Source organism: Vulpes vulpes, chromosome X (assembly GCF_048418805.1).
Source record: "Vulpes vulpes isolate BD-2025 chromosome X, VulVul3, whole genome shotgun sequence".
NCBI classification, from domain to species: domain Eukaryota; kingdom Metazoa; phylum Chordata; class Mammalia; order Carnivora; family Canidae; genus Vulpes; species Vulpes vulpes.
This window is the reverse complement of record NC_132796.1, coordinates 24,441,831-24,465,859: the sequence shown is the minus strand read 5'-3', so window position 1 is coordinate 24,465,859 and position 24,029 is coordinate 24,441,831. Positions and strand designations below refer to the sequence as shown.

At 42.4% G+C, this 24,029-nt stretch overlaps 1 protein-coding gene and 1 pseudogene across 2 annotated transcripts in view; one reads left to right on the top strand and one right to left on the bottom strand.

The window, feature by feature from the left end:
- Positions 1 to 24,029, bottom strand: part of IL1RAPL1 (interleukin 1 receptor accessory protein like 1) — a 1,371,532-nt gene that overhangs the window by 567,070 nt on the left and 780,433 nt on the right. The window lies entirely within an intron of this gene.
- LOC112919031 (transcription factor SPT20 homolog pseudogene) lies at positions 11,549 to 23,098 on the top strand (annotated as a pseudogene).

Here is a 24,029-nt window from a genome sequence, read left to right as displayed (position 1 = left end):
TACAATTAAGCATCATTCAGTACATTAATGATGCTGTGCAACCTCTATCTAGTTCTATGGCATTTTTATCATCCCCAAAAGAAACCCATAACTATTAGCAAGTGCTCCCTATTTCCTCATTCCCACAGCCCCTAACAACCATCAATCTGCTGTCTTCATGGATTTGCTTATTAGGAATATTTCATATAAAAGGAATCACATAATGTGTGGTTTTTTGTGTATGACTTCTTTTACTTAGCATGATGTGTTCAAGATTCACCCATATTGGAGTATGCATCTGTACTTCATTCCTTTTCGTGGCTAATAGCTCACTGTGTAGATACACAAATATAGTTCATTTGAACATGAGCAGATGGACATTTGAATTTGTTTCCACATTTTAGCTACTGAAAATAATGCTGCTATGAAAGTCCATGTCCAAGTATTTGTTTGAGTTCCTTCTTTTGATACTTTTGGGAATATACCTAGTAATGGAAATGTTGGGTCATATGGATATTTTATGTTTAATTTTCTGACATATCAAGCACTGCTATTTTTAATCTTTTAAGCTCTGTCTACCCTTTTGAATACCAGTTTCTGCTGGCGCAAGGAGACTAAGGCATTATAAAAATGTGTTCACTGACTATTGTGGCTCAAGACTTAAAAGGCCTAATGATTTTTTAAATTAGGTGCCTAGTACGGTGCCAGGCATAGAGTAGGCACTCTCAGTAAATGTTTGTGAAATAAATGAAAAAATTAACTATTCATTAAGGTCTATATAGTTCTGATTACATTTCTTCTTTGCTCGATCCCTTCAAACAGCTCTCATCTACACCAAATAAACTAGTTTCTATCCCCTCTTGTTTTATGCTTCTTTGAAACAGCACATACTTCTTGATAGTGGATGTGGCAAGAAAATGTGTCTTCCAGGTCCATCAAAAAAATAAAACAGAGCTGTAAAGATTTCCTGGCACTGAAGAGCTATCTGCAATCACCTGATTATCTCATTCTTTCACCGTGTTTGTAACAGACTTTCTTCTAACTGTAGTTGACCTTCTTGATTTGAAAGATAAAAAAAAGGGAGAATACATGTGTGAGCCACATTTGGGTCCACTGTAAATCATTTTTTTTCTCTCCAAGCATTACCCAGGCAGTTTTTTTTTCTACAGTGAGTATAATAGTGTTTACACTATTAAATCTTGCTCCTAGGCTATTGTAGAGAAGCAGTGACCCAGGATCCAGATGTTCAGCTAATCTTAAACCCTACCTCCTCATTTTACAATGAAAATTCCAGAGAAAGTTGTAACAGAGTAAAACAAAATCTATGTTAATCTTTAAGGAAGACAGAGAAGTACCAGAATTAGGGGAAATTATACTCATTCACAAATACATTTTTCAGAGTTAGATTAATAACATATAAACATAAAAACATACTTTATTTTCCCCTACTGTATAGAAACCAAAAATGGACAGTGTCAGGTAACAGCCTTCATAATCACTGGGTTTTTCTTTTCTGTTAATATTTCTTTAAATATGTCCCTAAATGTCATAACAGCATATTCTTTATTCAGTTTTGCTTTGCAGAATGATATTTCTTGGTAAGAGCTTTGCTTTCCTTAACTCCAGAAGAAAAATACAATAAATGAAATTAACTGAGAAGATGGTAGATAATCTTAATTATTAAGGACATTTATATCATATTTCAAATTACACGTATAAGGCAGAAAGTGAATCAATTCCATAAAATTGATAAGGTGCATATTTCCAGACTCTAGAGACTGGTACCATTTTAAATATATAATGCTTACCAAAATTCATGATCCTGAGTTTTTTTTTCTGAGTTTCATAGGAAGAGTGACCTCTTTGAATTTAGCATATATAGAAACTAGCCTAATTTCTGCAGACACAAAGGAGACAAAACAGCATACCTGTATACACGAAAACTTCCTCACCCAAGAAAGTTTTGGAGGAAAAGTAAATAGAAGCCAGAAATGCTCCCCAAAAAAGACATTGCAGCTACCACCCTTGACTCAACATGTTCATACCACCAGCCTGGTGCTCAAATGTGAAGGTAACACATTAGCTCTTGCTTGCCTTTTCCACAACACTCTAATTTCACTTTTGAACTCTTTCACTGACTTTTCTCCCATACTGGTTTGAGACAGTTTCTTTCTATATAAATTCAATATATTTCCTCTTATCCTTCCCTGAGCAAAGGCATGACATTTGATAAAAACAAAATAAAACCATTAAGTCCAGCAGAGAATACACAACCTAACATAGGCATGGATGTATAACATCATTTATTAAATGAGCCAATTATCACTTACTGAACATTTAAAATTCATTAATTCAGTCAATACATATTTTTTGAGCAAAGACTAAGTCTGGCCCAGCTGGGGATAAAGCAGTGAACAAGCAGAGTACTTTCTTTTATGGAGCTTATATTTTACTGAGAGGAAATGGTGGAGGGAGGAATATTGTACAAAAAGCTTTATACAATACCACTTCACAGACACTGGAATGGCTATTATAAAAAAATGGAAAACAACAAGTTTTGGCAAAGATGTAGAAAAAATGGAACCCTAGTGCCTCACTAGTAGGAATATAAAATGGTGCAGCTGCAATGGAAAACCAGCTTGGCAGTTCCTCAAAAAGTTAAATACAGAGTTACCATATGATCTAGCAGTTCCACTCCTAGGTATATACCTAAAAGAATTGAAAGTAAGGACTTAAAGAGATACTGGTGTATCAGTGTTCATAGTAGCATTACTTGTTCATAGTAGCATTATTTATAATACCAAAACATAAAAAGAACTCAAAGTCCATCAAAATATGAATGGATAAACAGAATGTGGTATATAAATGCAACAGAATACAACTTGGCCTTTAAAAAGAATAACGTTATGATACCTGATGCAACATGGATGAAACTTAAAAATGTTATGCTGAGTGAAGTAAGCCAGACACAAAAGGACAAACTTGTACAACTACACTTATATAGTTAGAATAGGCGAATCCAAAGAGACAAATGTAAAAGAGAAGTTACCTAAACTGGGGGAAAGAAAGGAATGGGGAGTTTGTATTTAATTTGCACAGAACTTGGAATGACAAACAAAAAAATCTGAAAATGAATAGTGGAGATGGTTGCACCACATTGTCAATGTATTTAGTGCCACTAAAGCATATGATCACAAATGGTTAAAAGAGTATATTTTATGTTAGGTATATGTGATTACAGTTAAAAAACAATGAATTATACACTTTAAATGCAGGAATTATACAGCATGTGAATTAAATCTCAGTAAAGGCACTATTTTTAAAAAGCTTTTACGTATTCTCTCATCTAATCTCCCTGGATCTGATCATATTTAACCCTCTTATTTTAAATATCATCTCCGTGTGTTGTCTCCTGTGTTTGTATCTCCAGCTCTGAATCCTCTCTGAACTCTACATTTGTGTATCCAGTTGCCTATTTAACAAATCTATCCGAAATCTAAAAAGCTACTTGAAACCTAAGGTGCCCCACAAGTAAATCTTTACTTTTTCCCTCAATGCTACTCTCCCTAGCTTTCTATATGTCACCGATTGCCACTCCATTCCCCTAGCTGCTCACACAAAATACCTAGGACTTCTTTCGGACATCACAGGCTCACCCCAACAAGACTAGCATAAGATGAGTGAGAGGGCACCAAAAACTCAATAATTAAGAAACACTATTTCAATACAGTGTTTCAAAAATCAAATCAATACAAAAAATCTATGAGAATAATAAAGGTTTATAATTCTTCACCACTCTGTTTTATATTTATCTTGTCAATGATTGCTAATTGATATTTTCATTTTTTCTGTTTATAGGTATATATTTTGTCCTCCATACAGTGTAAGCACCATGAGAGTGGGAGTTTTATCCGTCTCATTCACCACTTTATTCTATAAATATGTCAGCCATTTACCAGGCTCTAACACTGGCTGACTTCAAGGTTGAATTTTTCCAAGAGAGGATCTGTCATTTCAGGTCCTAGAGTTGGTTATTTCACTTCCTTGCTTTCTTTTTCCCTCCAAATAGAGGGATGTCTGTGGCTTCCTGCTGTTGCTGACCCCTGGAATGCCTCATGTTATGCCATTTCAGCTCTTCTACCATATTTATAACCCATTTTGTGTATTAAATTTCCCCTACTGAAATACTTGGAATGAATTTGCTTTAACTGACTAGATCGTGGTCAATACAGTAGTTTAGGAAACAAATAGCTCAGTGTTTTATCTACATTATACATAAACTCCAAAAAGTCTCCCATGAGGTAAATAAAGAGGTACACAAATATAGAGTTATATTTCCAAATAGTACAAATAACACTGTATAAGCATGGCACATTTAATAAAGTAAGGCACTTTTGCATTTTTCTAGCTATGATCAAAGTCTTTTATTGATATTCTAAAACCAAAAAAAAAGTATTTAAACAGTGAGTTGGTTTAATTTAAAGGCAGAATTATAGAGTGCCTGGGTGGCTCAGTCAGTTAAACATTTGACTCTAGGTTTTGGCTCAGGTCATGATCTCAGCATTGTGAGATCGAGCCCTGCACTAGGCTCCATACTCAGTGGGCAGTCTGCTTAAAGAATCCCTCTCCCTCGCCATCTGCCCCTCCTCTGAATCTTGTGTGTTGTTTTTCTCTCTCTCAAATAAATAAATACAACTTAAAAAAAATAAAGGCAGAAGTAGACATTTTTGGGGAGAGACCATGTTATTCTGTGACATGCATATTTCACAGTTGGTGTCTTTTCAATCCTTTTTATGTAATTTTAGTATAAATTCCAGTAGATAGTAATTTTTAGATTTTTTTGACTAGAAAGAAGAGCCACTAATCTGAATCACTAAAAGAGCAAATGGTTTAAATGCCAACAATCCAATCAATCAATCAATCAATCCAGCAATCCAATAACTTTCCTTGGTAAAAAGAGGCCATGTTTAGAAAATAAAGGTCTAATAATTTTTATTTCTTTATAAATATAAACATGTTTATAATGTGACAATAACACTACAAGTTTTGTCAGCAAAGAATGTGGGAATGAACTCCTTTACATGTCAACTGCCAGAATATAATGCCACAGAGCAATGTTAGAGGTATGATTAAAAGTGTCAAAAACAAAACACAAGTGGATCTAACCTTTACCCAAATATGATAAAGAGGAAAGAGGAGGAAGAGACAGAACTGGGGAGTTGCACAGGCAGCACTCACTAGCAGGCTGTGTGATTATGAACAAATAACTAGTCTTCCTTGAACTTCACTTACCTGATCATAAAATTATAAGGATACTTAACTTCCTAGCCTGTGTAAGAAGCAAATAGCATCCTAATGCAAATAGACTTTGTAATGGACAAACGGTTACTCAACACAGATCACTGCTGTTACTATGATGCACAGGTATGGCTTAACCCTTTAGATGACTGTCAACCTGACTACAACTCTTGAATCTTCTCACTTATGCCCAATGCTGTTTCACATACTCTTTGTTATTCATAATATCTCACCTGCCTAAATATGGAATTTATGTCATGGTCACCACTTTTTAAAAGCTTTTCTCCTTTCCAGCAGCACCTCATAAAAGATGAATCCCATAGCCCTTTATATTTAATCTCCTTATCCTACTATGAATACAGTTCTCCTCCATTTCTGTTCTCCAGATCCAACTTTTCATTTTTATAAAAAAGTTCAGTATAAATAGAACACCCTTTCTGGGAGTCAAGTCCCATACATTCGAAATTCAGTTAAACTTGTCTCATATTATTGCCAGAAAGAGCTGCAGTTGCCAAGAGGCATAAAGTGGAAGGCATCCCTAGATGCAGCAGGGAGAAAAAAATAAATAAAACAGCATGAATGAGGGCTTGCCTGTTATTAGCTTTGCTCCATTCTTGGTTTTTGATGGAAGAATCACCAATGGGACTCTAGAACTGGAAGGTTAAATAATTGCAGATGTCAATAGCTATATACATGGAACAGACATTTTGAAATTCAGTATTTTCAGAAGTATGGGTCATATGAGAAACACTTATCCTGAGCCAGAGGTTAGGTGGGATAATTACACAGGAGTCTTTGCAACAGTCAGCTGTCAAACCTACTTTGCTGTCAATACTATAAGGTTATTTCTCATGTTCTTCTCATATGAAACAACTATTGCAAAGAAATGAAAATGGCTTTGTTGTATACATGAATTCTAGTTATAATATCTGCTTCTTCCTTAAAAGTCCATTATGATAATGGCCAAAGAAAACTCTTATGGAACGGAGGAGTTCAATCTCATTATATTCAGTCTTATCAGAATTCAGGGACTTCCTAAGTTATTCTTCATACACACACGAACAATATCATAATGATTAACTGGGCATCTTTTACTTCAGTGCTTTTTTGAAGCTACGATTTATGCAACAGCATTGTAATCATTCCCAGTCTCAAAAACCCTTCTGTTCACTAGTCTATTAAGTACAATTGTAATTGACTACCTTGGTGGCTAATTTGAAAAAGCTATTACATTGCTTCTGGCTCCTGGTTTTCTTTACTAATATAGATTTATTTGTAATCCAAATTGTACAAAGTATTGCTGCCTAATTTGACTTTGTAGTCACCAATGTCTTTATTTACCATTTATTATGTCTACAATGTATAAAGCACATAACATGAATAAGTCATTAATTTGAATTGTGGCTTTGGGTATGCTAGTCTCTTATTTGTCAAATAAAAGTCTCCATGAAGGATTACATCCTTTCCTGAAATTCCAAACTAACATTATTTATAATATCATTATGCATGTTATATTTACATAATCCATTTATTGCATTATTGGGAGATTTACATAGAGGTAGTCTTTGTGTGCACATTTGTGTACTCTATGTCTACCTGTAACTTACTTCTTCTCCTTCTCTAATACAAATATTTCAGTAGTATCATAAACTATTCTCATTTTCTCAACACAGCCTCATCCCTTTCTCTACTGTGCTCCCAGTTTTCTTTTATTTCTCAGAAAAAGGTTGTTATTAGTGTTATCAATAATCTCCTGGCTTTCAATCATTATCTGGCTCGAACACAATATAGTATTGAATACTATTTATGACCAGTCATCTTGAGATTTTATTTGAAGGCCTTTTCCTGGTCTTGCTTTTGTACCTCTATTCACTCTTTTACTTTCCGTTAAATGCCAGAATTTCCCTAGATTTTTGTCCTTGGTATTCATTTCCTCTGGAGTGCTCTTATGTTGCAAAATGACACTCAGAATAAAGTACTGCTGCCCCCACTGATGGATAACAGTTGTTATCCATCTACAGTATGAAGTAACAAAGGAAATGTTGCATTTTTTAAAGAAACTGAAAAGTAAATTTTTAATGAAAATATGCTAATAGTGAAAAATTCCCACCTAACAGCCCCATCCATCCTGAAGCCAAATCTGGGGGCATATCCTATTACCAGGTTCTCCATTATCCACAGGAATTGGTTCAAATAGCACCCTCAACAACAATCTTTAAGAGTTGTCTCTTTCCCCATACCATTAGCTAACAAGATAAACTATGAAATATTTTCATTTTTGGAAATTTAATCAGTAAAATAGGTCTCTTATTTTAGTCTTAGCTTATAATTCTATTATTTGTGAGGTTGAATGTCTTTTCATATACTTAAGTGGTATTTGTATTCCTTCTTTTGTGAACTATCATTTTGACCTTTTTTTTTTCCTTTTAAGTTAATGATATTATTTTTATTAATTTGTAGACAGTTTTTGAGGTTAAATTCTGAGATGGTAAACACTGAAAAAAATTTGAGACTGGGTAGATTAGAGCATCAGTTATTAAGGTATCCAGAGAAAGGAGCATGGAAAAAGTACAGTGCCAGAGGTGGTCAACTCCCTTAGGAAGAGAGTGAGGCACCTTTGAGAGGAAATGTTTCCTTTGAATATTTAATGGTGAAGGGGGAAAAGGGGCTGACTACAAATAAAGGGCTCTCGTGAACCAAGATTGTGTCAAAGAATCAGAAGAAACCAGACTTGTAAAAAAATGTACTATTTGTTAAAAAAAAAAAAACTACCACTACCACCACCAACAATAAAAATAATAAAATCCACATGTCATAATGACAGCAAAAGAAGGTGGTCTTGAAGTATGAAGTCAAGTAAGCCATGGGATCACCTTACCCTACTCATCTCAAAGTGTCTTCTATTGCCGATTCAGGAAAAAAAAATGAGAATCAGTTCAGCAAACAAAACCATTGGAAAGCACACGTACACACACACATATCTACAGACAAAGCAGAGGAAAATTTTAACCCAGCACCTCAGGGATTTTATATTTAAATAAGTGATTGTAGAATTAGAAGAACACCATGATTCATAAAATTAAAAAAAAAAAACAACTCCAAATAAAAAGGACAAATAACAGGAAGATGTGAAGCAGGAGCTAATCAAATTCAGGAGAGACAGGAAATGAATAAAGACTAAATTATAAAGTGCTTATGGTAGGCAGAAAATTTTAAATGTCCAGTGAAAGATGACCCACTCTAATGCTCAGCACACTTGAATATAATGACTTATCACTCCTTTAATTATGATATGTTATGAGGCACCATAACTTAAAATAGGGAAGATGATCCCAAATTCTCCAGATGGGCCCTTAAAAGCACAGAGCTTTCTGTATTTGGTAGCAGAAGAGGAAGTCTGAGACATTTGAGGCATGAAAAGGATTCAATAAATTATCACTAGTGTAAAGGTGGAGGAAGACATTTGACAGAGAAAGAATATGAGCAACTTTTAGGAGCTAAGAGTGGTCCCTGGCTGACAATTAGGAAGAAAACAGAAACTTTATTACTATAACCACAAGAATCTAAATTTGGCTAACTACTTGAAGTGGACTTTTACTCGGATCCTCCAGTGAAGAATCTGGACCAGGCAACCTTAACTTTTCACTTGTGAGACCCTAAGCTGAGCCTGCTATGTGTTCTGAACAACAGAACTGTGGGAAAACAAAAATGGGTATTGTTTTTGGCTAAGAAGTTTGTGGTAATTTGTTATGGTAGCAATACAAAATTAAAATAGTTCTCAAGGGAGAATAGGTATAGCCACATTTAACATAGGTTAATAAAGAATAGAAAAGAGACAAGAGGTAATACAAAAAAGTTTAAAGATGAATTTAAAGACCAAATGTGAGACCTGAAACCACCAAAATCCTGGAAAAGAACACAAGTAGTAACTATTTTGACATCCACTATAGCAACTTCCCTCTAGATATATCTCCTGGGGCAAGGGTAACAAGAACAAAAGCAAAAATAAATGTTTGGGACTACATTAAAATAAAAAGAAACAATAAACACATCTAAAAGGCATCCCACTGAATGGGAGAAGATATTTGCAAATGACATATCTGATAAAGAGTTAGTATTCAAAATACATAAATAACTTAGATAAATTGACACCCAAAAAACCCCAAATAATCTAATTTAAAAATCAACAGAAGAAATGAACATACGTTCTTCAAAGAAGATATCCAGATGGCCAAAAGACACATGAAAATATGCTCAACAGGGACACCTGGGTAGCTCAGTGGTTGAGCGTCTGCCTTTGATTCAGGTCGTGATCCTGGGGTCCTGGGATCAAGTCCTGCATCAGGCTCATTGCAGGGAGTCTGCTTCTCCTCTGCCTGTATCTCTGCCTCTCTCTCTCTCTCTCTGTATCTCTCATGAATAAATAAATAACATCTTTCTTTTTTAAAGAAAATATGCTCAACATCACTCATCATCAGGGAAGTGCAAATCAAAACTACAATGAGATACCACCTCATAACTGTCAGAATGGGTAAAATAAAAAAAACACAAGAAACAATAAGTATTGGCGAGGATGGGGAGAAAAAGAACTCTCTTGTACTGTTGGTGGGAAAGTAAACTGGTGAAGCCACTGTGAAAAAACAGTACAGAGGTTCCTCAAAAAGTTAAAAATGGAAATACCTTAAGATCCAGTAATTGCACTACTGGTTTTTTACCAAAAAAACACAAAAATAGTAATTCAAAGGGATACATGCACCCCTGTGTTTACAGGAGCATTATTTACCATAGCTAAGCTATGGAAGCAGCTCTAGAGTCCACTGGCTGATGAGTGTTTAAAGAAGATGTGAAATATATATCTATATAGATATAATTCAGGCATAAAAAGAATTAAATCTTGCCATTTGTAGCAATATGGAAAGAACTAAATATAATGCTAAGGGAACTAAGTCAGTCATAGAAAGACAAATGCAATATGATTTCACTCATATGTGGAGTTTAAGAAATAAAACAAATGAGCAAGGGAAAAAAAGACAAATCAAGAAACAGATTCTTAATTACAGAGAACAATTTGATGGTTATCAGAGGGGAAAGCGGGTTAAAAAGGCAATGGGGATTAAGGACCGAACTTATCATGATGAACACTGGATGATGTATGGAATTGCTGAATCACTACATTGTACACCTGAAATTAATATAACACTGTATGCTAACTATATGAAATTAAAATAAACAAAAAATAATATTTTCTGAACTTCCAGAGAAAAAGGCCAAGACACTTACCAAAAAATGAAAACACAAACCACAACAGCAAAGTAACATTTTCAAGAATCTAAAGGAAAGGACAGAGTATGACCCAAGATTATATTACCAGCAAAGTTTTAAACATTAAAAAAAGAATCTAAAAAATAAAAAAATAAAAAAAATAAAAAAATAAAAAAAGAATCTTAGAAAATACAATACATATAAATGCTTCCTACAAGTAGAAAATGAAAATTTTAAAGTGTAATGATTGAGAAGGATTTAGAGAAGTTTTAGTAGTGAGCATACTTAATTGATGATCTGTTACTAAAATAAAGGCAGTATTAAGTATTAGAGTTGTAAGAATAAAATAAATATTACTTGCTCTGATGAAGTAGAAACAAAAACAAAAAAAACTAAAAAATGCAAAGAAAAGGGAGAAAGGACATATTTACAAGTGTGATTTTTTTTTGTTCTTTGATTTATGAGAAGTAAAGAGAGACACTGCATCACTTTCAAGAAATGGTTTCTGTTATTATCCTGTAGAACCACATTGGCTGTGCGAAGACGCGGGCCCCAGCTCGGCAACAGGAAGTGCACGCACCACAACAGGAAGTGCACGCACCACAACAGGAAGTGCACGCACCACAACAGGAAGTGCATGCCACTGAACGCGACACGCCAAGGAGGCGGAAGGTGCTGCCTGAGGGAACACGCAGGCGCACAAAACGCAGTGGAGTCTGACCCCTCCGCGTCGACTTCCGGCCTAATCGAGGGCAGCGACGGGAGGCTGACTGAGGCAAGGCCCGGCGCAGAGGCTTCAGCCTGTCCAGATACAGGTATTTGAGGGGACTTGCGAAAATTCCGTATGTTACTTTCTTGTTGGCGGGTTTCTTAGTATCAATTTTTAAGTTAAACTAGTGGCTCCCGCTGTGTAGTTGCGGCACTTTAAGACTCTGACGTGAGAGACGGTAAGTAGAGGCCTCAGGGCGCGTGGGTTTTCTCTTCTTTGTAGGGCCCCTTTTGCAGCACGATGCAAGAGGCTGTAGAACGAGCTCTGGACCGTGCGGACTATGTCATCGCGAGTGCCCAGCAGAGGCCTCCTAAAAGGAAATGCTCGTCGAGTGGGGCAGCATCTCTGTATGAAAAGCTTTATGACATCTATGTGGAAGAGTGTGGGAAAGAGCCCGAGGCTACGGAGGAACTGAGAAGCAACGCGAACTTGTTAGAGAAGCTGGTTAGGAGAGAGTCGTTGGCGTGTTTAGTGGTCAACCTACACCCAGGAGGGGAGGGATATTCGCTGATGCTGGAGGGGAAGCAGGGCTCGTGCTCGGAGACCATTCGGCTGCCTTATGAGGAAGGCGAACTGCTTGAATACCTGGATGCTGAAGAGTTGCCTCCTGCCCTGGTGGATCTCCTGGAACAATCTCAGGTTAACATTTTCCACTGTGGGTGTGTCATAGCACAGGTACGGGACTACAGGCAGTGCAGCCACGGGGAGCCTGCCGGCTACCAGACCAGGCACGTTCTCCTGCACCCCACGATGCAGACTTTAGCCTGTGATGTGCAGTCCATAACCAGCGATGGCCAGCAGTGGACCGAGGAAGAGAAACTGTTGCTTGAGAGCCAGCTGATCTTGGCTACCGCCGAACCCCTGTGTCTTGATCCTTCTATATCAGTAGCCTGCGCTGCAAACAGGCTGCTCTATAACAAGCAGAAGATGAACACTCGCCCTATGAAAAGGAGCTTCAAGAGGTATTCTGCACCCTCTCTGACTCGCCAGCAGGAGCTGTCTCAATACCTACCTCCTCCTGAGCTGAGAGTATTGACTTCTTTCAAAAAAAGCAAAGAGAGTAAAACAAGTGAGAATTCTGACTTCATAATTTCTAAAGCAGGTTATTCTGTAGATACATGGAAACAGAGACCCTATGACTTGGCCGTCCCTTCTGAAGTGGATGTGCAGAAATATGTCAAATGGGAGAAGTTTGTTAAATATGATTACTCAAAATCAACAGTCTTGCCAGCCCATGAGGTAAAAGATGATTCTGTATTTGGATATGAAGGTGGTGATGAGTCTCAGACAACAAAGGCAACCTTCATGAAGTCGCTTAATGATCCACTTATCTCTGGAAAAAGAAAGCGACGTAAAAAAGTCAGAAATGAGAGACCGATGTCTCCTCCACACCCTTCCACAGATGACCATTCAAATAATGTGCTTCCTGGCTCCAAGAGTGATACTGAGGTTGTAATCATTCAGTCAGAGGTCTTGGTCCATCAGAAGGCCCAGTGTCCGGTCACCACGTCATCATACAGCTCCAGTGGATCAGCCAGCCCCAGCAGACTTCCTCCAGAGAAAGAAACAGAACAGCCTAAGATCTTGTCAGTTCAGTCTTCAGTCCTGGGGAAGGGAGTCAGACATCCATCTACAACCATCAAACTTCCCTCGAGCTCAGGAAAGAATTTGTCAGGTGACAGTTTTACTCCATTGCAAGGAAGCAGCTTTCTTAAATCTCCATCTCCTGTTCTTGCTTCTAAGCTACCAGGTCTTTCCCAGGTATCATCTCTGGAAGTGAATCCAGTTAGCATATTTCCTGTAGCAATCCTGTCTACTGCCAGCTCACCACAAAGAACCAGGGCCACTGAGGACATAGGTAATTCCGAGGTAACCTCTGTGGAAGTGAATCGAGTTACCATACTTCCAGCAGCCACCCTGTCTACTACCAGCTCATCACCAAGAACCCTGGTCACTCAAGTCACAGCCAGCCCCCAGAAATCATCTATGGGGGTGATTCGAGTTACCACGCTCCCTGCAGCCACTTCATCCATTACCAGCTCATCACAAAAAAACCTGGCCACCCAAGACATGGCCGGCTCCCAGATATCATCGATGGATGTGATACCAGTCATCACACATCCTACAGCCACTTACTGTACTACCAGCTCAACACAGAGAACCCTGGCCACGCAAGGCACCACTCGTTCCCAGAAAACCTCTATGGAGGTGATTGAAGTTAGTGTGCTTCCTCCAGCAACTTCACCCACTACCAGCTCATCACCAAGAACCCTGGCCACTCAAGTCACAGCCAGCTCCCAGATATCATCTATGGGGGTGATTCGAGTTAACACCCTCCCTGCAGCCACTTCATCCACCGCCAGCTCACCACAAAAATACCTAGCCACCCAAGACATGGCCGGCTCCCAGAAATCATCGATGGATGTGATACCAGTTATCACACTTCCTGCAGCCACTTACTCCACTACAAGCTCAACACAGAGAACCCTGGCCACCCAAGGCACCGCTGGTTTCCAGAAACCCTCTATGGAAGTGATTCGAGTTAGCGTGCCTCCTCCAGCCACTTTGTTGACCACAAGCGCATCACAAAAAAACCTGGCACGCCAAGACACAGCCGGCTCCCAAAAATCATTGAAGGATGTGATACAAGTTATCACACTTCCTGCAGCCACTTACTCTACTGCCATCTCAACACAGAGAACACTGGCCAGCCAAAGCATCACCGGTTCTGAGAAACACTCTATGGAAGTGATTCGAGATAGCGTGCTTCCTCCAGCCACTTCATCCACTACCAGCTCGTCACAAAGACCACTGGCCCCCAAAGTCACAGCCAGCTCCAAAAAATCATCTATGGAAGTGATTCAAGGTAGCACACTTCCTGCAGCCACTTCATTCACTACGAGCTCATCACAAAGACCACTGGCCCCCAAAGTCATAGCCAGCTCCAAAAAATCATCTATGGAAGTGATTCAAGGTAGCACACTTCCTGCAGCCACTTCATTCACTACGAGGTCATCACAAAGACCGCTGGTCCCCAAAGTCACAGCCAGCTACCAGAAATCATCTACGGATGTGATTCGATTTAGCATGCTTCCTCCAGCCACTTTGTCCACTACCAGCTCATCAGAAAGACCTCTGGCCCCACAAGTAACAGCCAGTTCCCAGAAATCATCTACAGAGGGGATTCGAGTTAGCATGCTTCTTCCAACCATTTTGTCCACTACCGGCTCATCAGAAAGACCTCTGGCCATGCAAGGCACCACCAGCTCCCAGAAACCCTGTGAGGAAGCGATTCAAATTAGTATGGTTCCTCTAGCCACTTCATCAACTACCAGCTCATCACAAAGACCACTGGCCCCCAAAGTCACAGCCAGCTACCAGAAATCACCTACGGATGTGATTCAAGTTACCACGCTTCCTCCAGCCACTTTGTCCACTACCAGCTCATCACAAAGACCGCTGGCCCCCCAAGTCACAGCCAGCTCCCAGGAATCATCAACAGAAGTGATTCGAATTATCACACTTCCTGCTGCCACCATGTCTGCTACTAGCTCATCACAAAGAACCCTGACCCAAAAAGTAACAGCCAACTCCCAAAAATCACCTATGGATGGGATTCGAATTAGCACAATTCCTCCACCCACTTTGTCCATGAACAGATCATCACAAAGACCTCTGGCTAACCAAGGCACTGCCAGCTCCCAGAAACCCTCTATGGATGTGCTTCGAGTTAGTGCGCTTCCTCCTGCCACTTTGTCCACCACCAGTTCATCAGAAAGAAACCTGGTTCACCAAGTCATGGCCAGCTCCCAGAAATCATCTACAGAAGGGATTCGAGTTAGTGTGCTTCCTGCAGCCACTTCATCCACTACCAGCTCATCACAAAGACCGCTGGCCCCCAAAGTCACAGCCTGCTCCCAGGGATCAGCGACAGAGGCGATTCGAGTTATCACACTTCCTGCAGCCACTTTATGCACCACCAGCTCATCACAAAGACCACTGGCCCCTCAAGTTGCAGGCAGTTCCCAGAAATCATCTACAAAAGTGATTCGAGTTAGCACACTTCCTGCTGCCACCCTGTCTGCTACCAGCTCATCACAAAGAACCCTGGCCCCCAAAGTCACAACGAGCTCCCAGAAATCATCTACAGATGTGATTCGAGTTACCACGCTTCCTCCAGCCACTTTGTCCACTACCAGCTCATCACAAAGACCTCTGGCTACCCAAGGCACTGCCAGCTCACAGAAACCCTCTATGGAAGTGACTCGACTTAGTGTGCTTCCTTCAGCCACTTTCTCCACCACCAGTTCATCAGAAAGAAACCTGGTCCCCGAAGTCATGGCCAGCTCCCAGAAATCATCTACAGAAGCGATTCAAATTAGTATGCTTCCTGCAGACACTTCATGCACTACCAGCTCATTACAAAGACCGCTGGCCCCCACAGTCACAGCCTGCTCCCAGAAGTCAGCTACAGAAGTGATTCAGGTTAGCACCCTCCCTGCAGTCACTTCATCCACTACCAGCTCATCACAAAAAAACCTGGCCACCCAAGAAACGGCCGACTCCCAGAAGTCATCGAAGAATGTGATACCAGTTATCACACTTCCTGTAGCCACCATGTCTGCTACCAGCTCATCACAAAGAACCCTGACCCCCGAAGTCACAGCCAGCTCCCAGAAATCATCTACAGAAGTGATTCCTGATAGCACGCTTCCTCCAGCAACTTCGTCCAGTACAAGCTCATCACAAAGACCTCTGGCCATGCAAGGCACCGCCAGCTCCCAGAAACCCTCTATGGAATTGATTCAAGTAACTCTGCTTCCTCCAGGCACTTTGTCCACCACCAGTTTATCAGAAGGAAACCTGGTTCCCAAAGTCATGGCCAGCTCCCAGAAATCATCTACAGAAGTGATTCGAGTTAGTGTGCTTGCTGCAGCCACTTCATCCACTACCAGCTCATCAGAAAGACCACTGGCTGCCCTAGACAGAGGCAGCTCCCAGAAACCCTCTGTGGATGCGATTCAAGTTAGTGTGCTTCCTCCAGCCACTTCATCCACTACCAGCTCATCACAAAGACCACTGGCCCCCAAAGTAACAGCCAGTTCCCAGATATCATCTACAGAAGTGATTCAAGGTAGCACGCCTCCTCCAACCATTTTGTCCACTACCAGTTCATCACAAAGTCCTCTGGCCACACAAGGCACCGCCAGCTTCCAGAAACCCTCTATGGAGGCGATTCGAGTTAGTGTGCTTCCTCCAGGCACTTCATCTAGTACCAGATCATCACAAAGACCACTGGCCCCCAAAGTAACAGCCAGTTCCCAGAAATCATCTACAGAAGTGATTCAAGGTAACACGCTTCCTCCAACCATTTTGTCCACTATCACCTCACCACAAAGACCTCTGGCCATGCAAGGCACCGCCAGCTTCCAGAAACCCTCTATGGAGGCGATTCAAGTTAGAGTCCTTCCTCCAGCAACTTCATCCACTAACAGCTCATCACAAAGACCGCTGGCCCCCAAAGTAACAGCCAGCTCCCTGGAATCACCTTCGGAAGTGTTTCGAGTTATCACACTTCCTGCAGCCACTTCATCCACTACCAGCTCATCACAAAGAGCAGTGGCCCCCCAACTCACAGTCAGTTCCCAGAAATCATCTACAGAAGGGATTCAAGTTAGCACGCTTCCTCCAGCCACTTTTTCCACTACCAGCTCATCACAAAGACCTCTGGTGACGCAAGGCACCGCCAGCTCCCAGAAACCACCTGTGGAAGCGATTCCAGTTAGTGTGCTACCTCCAGCCACTTCATCCAGTACCAGCTCATCACAAAGACTACTGGCCCCAAAAGTTACAGCCAGCTCCCAGGAATCAGCCCCGGAAGTGATTCCAATTAGCATGCTCCCTCCAACCATTTTGTCCACTACCAGCTCATCACAAAGACCTCTGGCCACACAAGGCCCCGCCAGCTCCCTGAAACCCTCTGTGGAAGCGATTCAACTTAATTTGCTTCCTCCAGACACCACTTCCACGACCAGCTCATCACAAAGACCGCTGGCTCCCAAAGTAACAGGCAGCTTCCAGGAATCAGCTACGGAAGTGATTCGAGTTATCATACTTCCGGTAACCACATCATCCACTACAAGCTCATCACAGAGACCACTGGCCCCCAAAGTCACAGCCAGACACCAGCAAGACACCAGCAGCTCCCAGACACCTTCTGTGGAAGCGATTCGAGTTAGTGTGCTTCCTCCAGGCACTTCATCGACTATCAGCTCATCACAAAGACACGTGCCCCCTCAAATCACAGCCAGTTCCCTGAAATATTCTACAGAAGTGATTCAAGATAGCACACTTCCTCCATCCATTTTGTCCACTACCAGTTCATCACAAAGACCTCTGGCCATGCAAGGCACGGCCTGCTCCCAGAAACCCTCTGTGGATGCGATTCGAGTTAGTGTGCTTCCTCCAGCCACTTCATCGACTACCACTTCATCACAAAAACCACTGGCCCGCAAACTCACAGCCGGCTCCCAGAAATCATCTACGGCTATGATTCAAATTAGCACTCTTCCTCCAACCATTTTGTCCACTACCAGCTCATCACAAAGACCTCTGGCCATGCAAGGCACCGACAGCTCCCAGAAACCCTCTGTGGATGCGATTCGAGTTAGTGTGCTTCCTCCAGCCACTTCATCGACTACCACTTCATCACAAAAACCACTGGCCCGCAAACTCACAGCCGGCTCCCAGAAATCATCTACGGCTATGATTCAAATTAGCACTCTTCCTCCAACCATTTTGTCCACTACCAGCTCATCACAAAGACCTCTGGCCATGCAAGGCACCGACAGCTCCCAGAAACCCTCTGTGGATGCGATTCGAGTTAGAGTGCTTCCTTCAACCACTTCATCGACTACCAGCTCATCACAAAGACCGCTGGCCCCCAAAGTAACAGCCAGCTCCCAGAAATCATCTACAGAAGTGATTCAAGATAGCACGCTTCCTCCAACCATTTTGTCTACTACCAGTTCATCACAAAGACCTCTGGCCATGCAAGACACTGCCAGCTTCCAGGAACCCTCTGTGGATGCGATTCGAGTTAGAGTGCTTCCTCCAGCCACTTCATCCACTACCAGCTCATCACAAAGACTGCTGGCCCCCAAAGTCACAGCCAGCATCCAGAAATCACCTACAGCTATGCTTCGAATTAGCAGTCTTCCTCCAACCATTTTGACCACTACCAGCTCCTCACAAACACCTCTGGCCACGGAAGGCACCACCAGCTCCCAAAAACCCTCTGTGGATGCGATTCGAGTTAGTATGCTTCCACCAGCCACCTCATTGACTGCCAGCCTATCACAAAGAGGACTGGCCCCTCAAGTCACAGCCAGCTCCCAGGAATCAGCTATGGAAGTGATCGAGGTTATCACACTTCCTGCAGCCTCTTCATTGACTGCCAGCCTATCACAAAGAGGACTGGCCCCTCAAGTCACAGCCAGCTCCCAGGAATCAGCTATGGAAGTGATCGAGGTTATCACACTTCCTGCAGCCTCTTCATTGACTGCCAGCCTATCACAAAGACGACTGGCCCCCAAAGTCACAGCCAGCTCTCAGAAGGCATCTAGGGCTATGATTCAAATTAGCACTCTTCCTACAACCATTTTGACCACTACCAGCTCCTCACAAACACCTCTAGCCACGCACGGCACAGCCAGCTCCCAGAAACCCTCTGTGGAAGCGATTCGAGTTAGTGTGCTTCCTCCAGCCACTTCATTGACTACCAGCTCATCACAAAGACCACTGGCCCCCAAAATAACAGCCAGTTCCCAGAAATCATCTACAGAAGTGATTCAAGATAGCATGCTTCCTCCAACCATTTTATCCACTAACAGTTCATCAAAAAAACCTCTGGCCACGCAAGGCACCACCAGCTCCCTGAAACCCTCTGTGGAAGCGATTCAAGTTAGTGTGCTTCCTCCACCCGCTTCATCGACTACCACTTCATCACAAAGACAACTGGCCCCCAAACTCACAGCTGGCTCCCAGAAATCATCTATGGCTATGATTCGAATTAGCACTCTTCCTCCAACCATTTTATCCACTACCAGCTCATCACAAAGACCTCTGGCCATGCAAGGCACCGACAGCTCCCAGAAACCCTCTGTGGATACGATTCGAGTTAGAGTGCTTCCTCCAGCCACTTCATCGACTACCAGCTCATCACGAAGACTGCTGGCCCCCATAGTAACATCCAGCTCCCAGGAATCATCTACAGAAGTGATTCAAGATAGCACGCTTCCTCCAAACATTTTGTCCACTACCAGTTCATCACAAAGACCTCTGGCCACGCAGGGCACCACCAGCTCCCAGAAACCCTCTTTGGAAGCAATTCAAGTTAGTGTGCTTCCTCCAGCCACTTCATGGACTACCAGCTTATCACAAAGACCGCTGGCCCCCATAGTAACATCCAGCTCCCAGCAATCAACTACAGAAGTGATTCAAGATAGCACGCTTCCTCCAACCATTTTGTCCACTACCAGTTCATCACGAAGACCTCTGGCCACGCAAGGCACCACCAGCTCCCAGAAACCCTCTGTGGATGCGATTCAAGTTAGTGTGCTTCCTCCAGCCACTTCACCCACTACCAGCTCATCACAAAGACCACTGGCCCCCAAAGTCACAGCCAGCATCCAGAAATCACCTACGGCTATGATTCGAATTAGCAGTCTTCCTCCAACAATTTTGACCACTACCAGCTTGTCAGAAACACCTCTGACCACGCAAGGCACCGCCAGCTCCCAGAAAACCTCTGTGGAAGCGATTCGAGTTAGTATGCTTCCTTTAGCCACTTCATCAACTACCAGCTCATCACAAAGACCGCTGGCCCCCAAAGTAACAGCCAGCTCCCAGGAATCAGCTTTGGAAGTGTTTCCAGATATCACACTTCCTGCCACCACTGAATCCATTACCAGCTCATCACAAAGACCACTGGCCCCCCAAGAAACAGCCAGTTCCCAGAAATCAACTACAGGAGTGATTCAAGGTAGCACGCTTCCTCTAACCATTTTGTCTACTACCAGTTCATCACAAAGACCTCTGGCCACGCAAGGCACTGCCAGCTTCCAGAAACCCTCTGTGGATGCAATTCAAGTTAGAGTGCATCCTCCAGCCATTTCATCCAGTACCAGCTCATCACAAAGAGTGCTGGCCCCCCAAGTCACAGCCAGTTCCCAGAAATCATCTACAGAAGTGATTCAAGGTAGCACGCTTCCTCCAACCATTTTGTCCACTACCAGCTCATCACAAAGACCTCTGGCCATGCAAGGCACCGCCAGCTCCCAGGAACCCTCTGTGGAAGCAATTCGAGTTAGTGTTCTTCCTCCAGCCACTTCATCAACTACTAGCTCATCACAAGGACCGCTGGCCCCCAAAGTAACAGCCAGCTCCCAGGAATCAGCTTTGGAAGTGTTTCGAGATATCACATTTCCTGCCACCACTGAATCCATTACCAGCTCATCACAAAGACCACTGGCCCCCCAAGTAACAGCCAGTTCCCAGAAATCATCTACAGGAGTGATTCAAGGTAGCACGCTTCCTCCAACCATTTTGTCTACTACCAGTTCATCACAAAGACCTCTGGCCACGCAAGGCACTGCCAGCTTCCAGAAACCCTCTGTGGATGCAATTCAAGTTAGAGTGTATCCTCCAGCCACTTCATCAACTACCAGCTCATCACAAAGACCGCTGGCCCCCAAAGTAACAGCCAGCTCCCAGGAATCAGTTTTGGAAGTGTTTCGAGATATCACACTTCCTGCCACCACTTCAACCATTACCAGCTCATCACAAAGAGCAGTAGCCCCCAAAGTCACAGCCAACTCCCAGAAATCATCTACGGATGCGATTCGAATTAGCACGTTTCCTCCAGCTTTTTTGTCCACTACCAGCTCATCTCAAAGACCACTGGCCCCCCAAGTCACAGCCAGCTCCCAGGAATCATCTACAGAAGTGATTCGAGTTAGCACGCTTCCTCCATCCATTTTGTCCACTCCCAATTCATCCCAAAGACCTCTGGCCATGCAAGGCACCGCCAGCTCCCAGAAACCCTCTGTGGATGCGATTCGAGTTAGTGTGCTTCCTCCAGCCACTTCATCCACTAGCAGCTCATCACAAAGACCACTGGCCCCCAAAGTCCCAGCCAGCACCCAGGAATCATCTACTGAAATGATTCGAGTTAGCACACATCCTGAAGCATCTCTGTCCACCAGCAGCTCATCACAAAGAACTCTGGCCACCGAAGGCACTGCCAGCTCCCAGAAACCTTCTGTGGAAGTCATTCGGGTGAGCATGCTTCCTCAGCCATTTTGCACAGTACCAGCTCATCACTAAGAACTCTGGCCACCCCGGTCACGGCCAGCCCCCAGCAATCCTCTATGGAAGTGAGTCAAATTAGCACACTTCCTCCAGCCACTTTGTGTACTATAAGCTCATCACAAAGAACCCTTACCCCCAAGGTCACAGCCAGCTCCCAGAAATCATCTACAGATGTGATTTGAGTTAGCACACTTCCTCCAGCCACTTTGTCTACTGTCAGCTCATCACAAAGAACCCTGGCCCCCCAAGTCACAACCAGCTCCCAGAAATCTTCTATGGATATGGTTTGAGTTAGCATGGCTCCTGCCTCCACTCTGTCCACTGCCAGCTCATCACAAAGAACCCTGGCCCCCCAAGTCACAGCCAGCTCCCTGAAATCATCTACAGATGTGATTCGAGTGTGCCAGCTTCCTCCAGCTGCTTTGTCTACTACCAGCTTATCACAAAGAACCCTGGCACCCCAAGTCACAGTCAGCTCCCAGAAACCATCTACAGATGTGATTCAAGTTAGCACTCTACCTCCAGCCACATTTTCAACTACCAGTTAATCGCAAAAAACCCTAACCACCCAGGGTCTTGTCCCTTCCCAGAAATCATCTGTGGAAGTGAATCGAGTTAGCACATATCCTGCCACCTTTGTCTACCAGCTCATCACAAAGCGGCCCGGCCACCTCAGTCACAGCCGACTCCAGTGGCCACAACATCATCAAAGTGGTGGGCCCTCGTTATGGAGTCCAGGCTTTGGGGAGTGGATCTGGTCCTGGGCAGGGCTCTACCTCTGGGACCACAGCTCCTTCGGGAACCAAGCCCAGTAGCCTGCCCTCGGGAGCTCAGCAACCACAGGCTCCTTCTCAAGTAGGTGTTCAATTTATTTTAAAAATTGCCTCAAATATTAGGCCAGTAACTGTACTCCAGCTTCCAGAAAGTTCTCTCCTTTAGAACACCCAGCAGCAGCCTCAGCAACAGTGGCTTTATCAGTTGATTCCACAACAACCTCAGCAACCCACTACTCCTAGTCAACAGCCCACAACTTCCTGTCCTCAGCAGCCAGTGCCACAGGGTTCAAGTGCAGAAGGTTCATCTGGTCAGAGAGCAGCCTCATCTGCTCAGCAAGACATTGTCCTTAACCTCCCTGGAGCAGGAAGTTTTCTGCAGCCTCAGGCAGCAGTGGTGGTGCCTCTAGGCTCTGTGGAGAGCCAGAAAACATTGGAGCAGAGCCATCCTGGGCAAACAGTATAGCTGTCCCCTGCCTCACAGCCACAGCCCAAGCAGCAGGCACAGTTGAGAATTTTGCAGGGCCCAGTGGCTGTGGCAACTGCAGTCTCCCGGACAGCTCAGCTACATCCACTTAGTGAGCAGACAGCAAACCAGTCAAAAGGTAAAATGAAGAGAAGCACATCAACTACTCCAGAATCCTAGATCTTACATCACTTTTCTTTCTGTTTCTAAAAAACGCAAGACAAAAACATTGAAGCAAAGGGTTTCTGAATTTTTACTTCATCTTTAATGTCTCAGTATTTGAACTGCTGGGTATACAAACCATACAGAAGCACAACCTAGTGCTTTTGATATAAAAACAGGGAAATGGTTTAATGAAAAAACAAATGAATGGATGGACTTTGATGTTAACCACCATCAGGTCAATATCCCAGCTCTGCAATTTGCCAACTTTAAGCCTATATCCTTACTTCACTGAGTCTCCATTTCTTTATCTGTAAACTATGAATAGGAATAATCACTTGTTAAGTTTATTGTCAAGGTTAATGTAAGACATTAAATGTTGAAATTGAAGTATTTTAATATAAATATTAAATATTTGAAAGAAATAAACAAGTATTTATGCTTAAAATAAACAATAATAATGTTAGTTCAAATAACAGTATTGTTACATTACATAAAAGCCAACCTTGGAATCAACAGCAAATATGCCACAGGAACTTAATTATTCAAAAAAAACCACACTAGACTTTTAAACGTATAAATTATACATGTACACATCTTTTAGATTTTTCAAAGTACATAGATATAGGTACAGCTATAGACATATATAGATATAGAGATTTTAATCTTCTATTAAATAAACAGTAGCCTTTTTACTCTACCTAGATGCCCCACATTTTGAATTCTCTCTCTGTCTGATAAAACTGGATGCATTAGGCACTTGTAATTTCATTCTTCAGTAATTGAGGAATGATTTGGATATATGACTCAATATCATTTGCCAGACAATATTATTCAAATGCATTATTCATGTGGTGCTTATTATTTTGCAAACATTTCATAATATACAAATGCACCTGCTATCTGCCTCTTGCTCCTCTATTCTGTCTCAATTATTTTGTCCCCATCA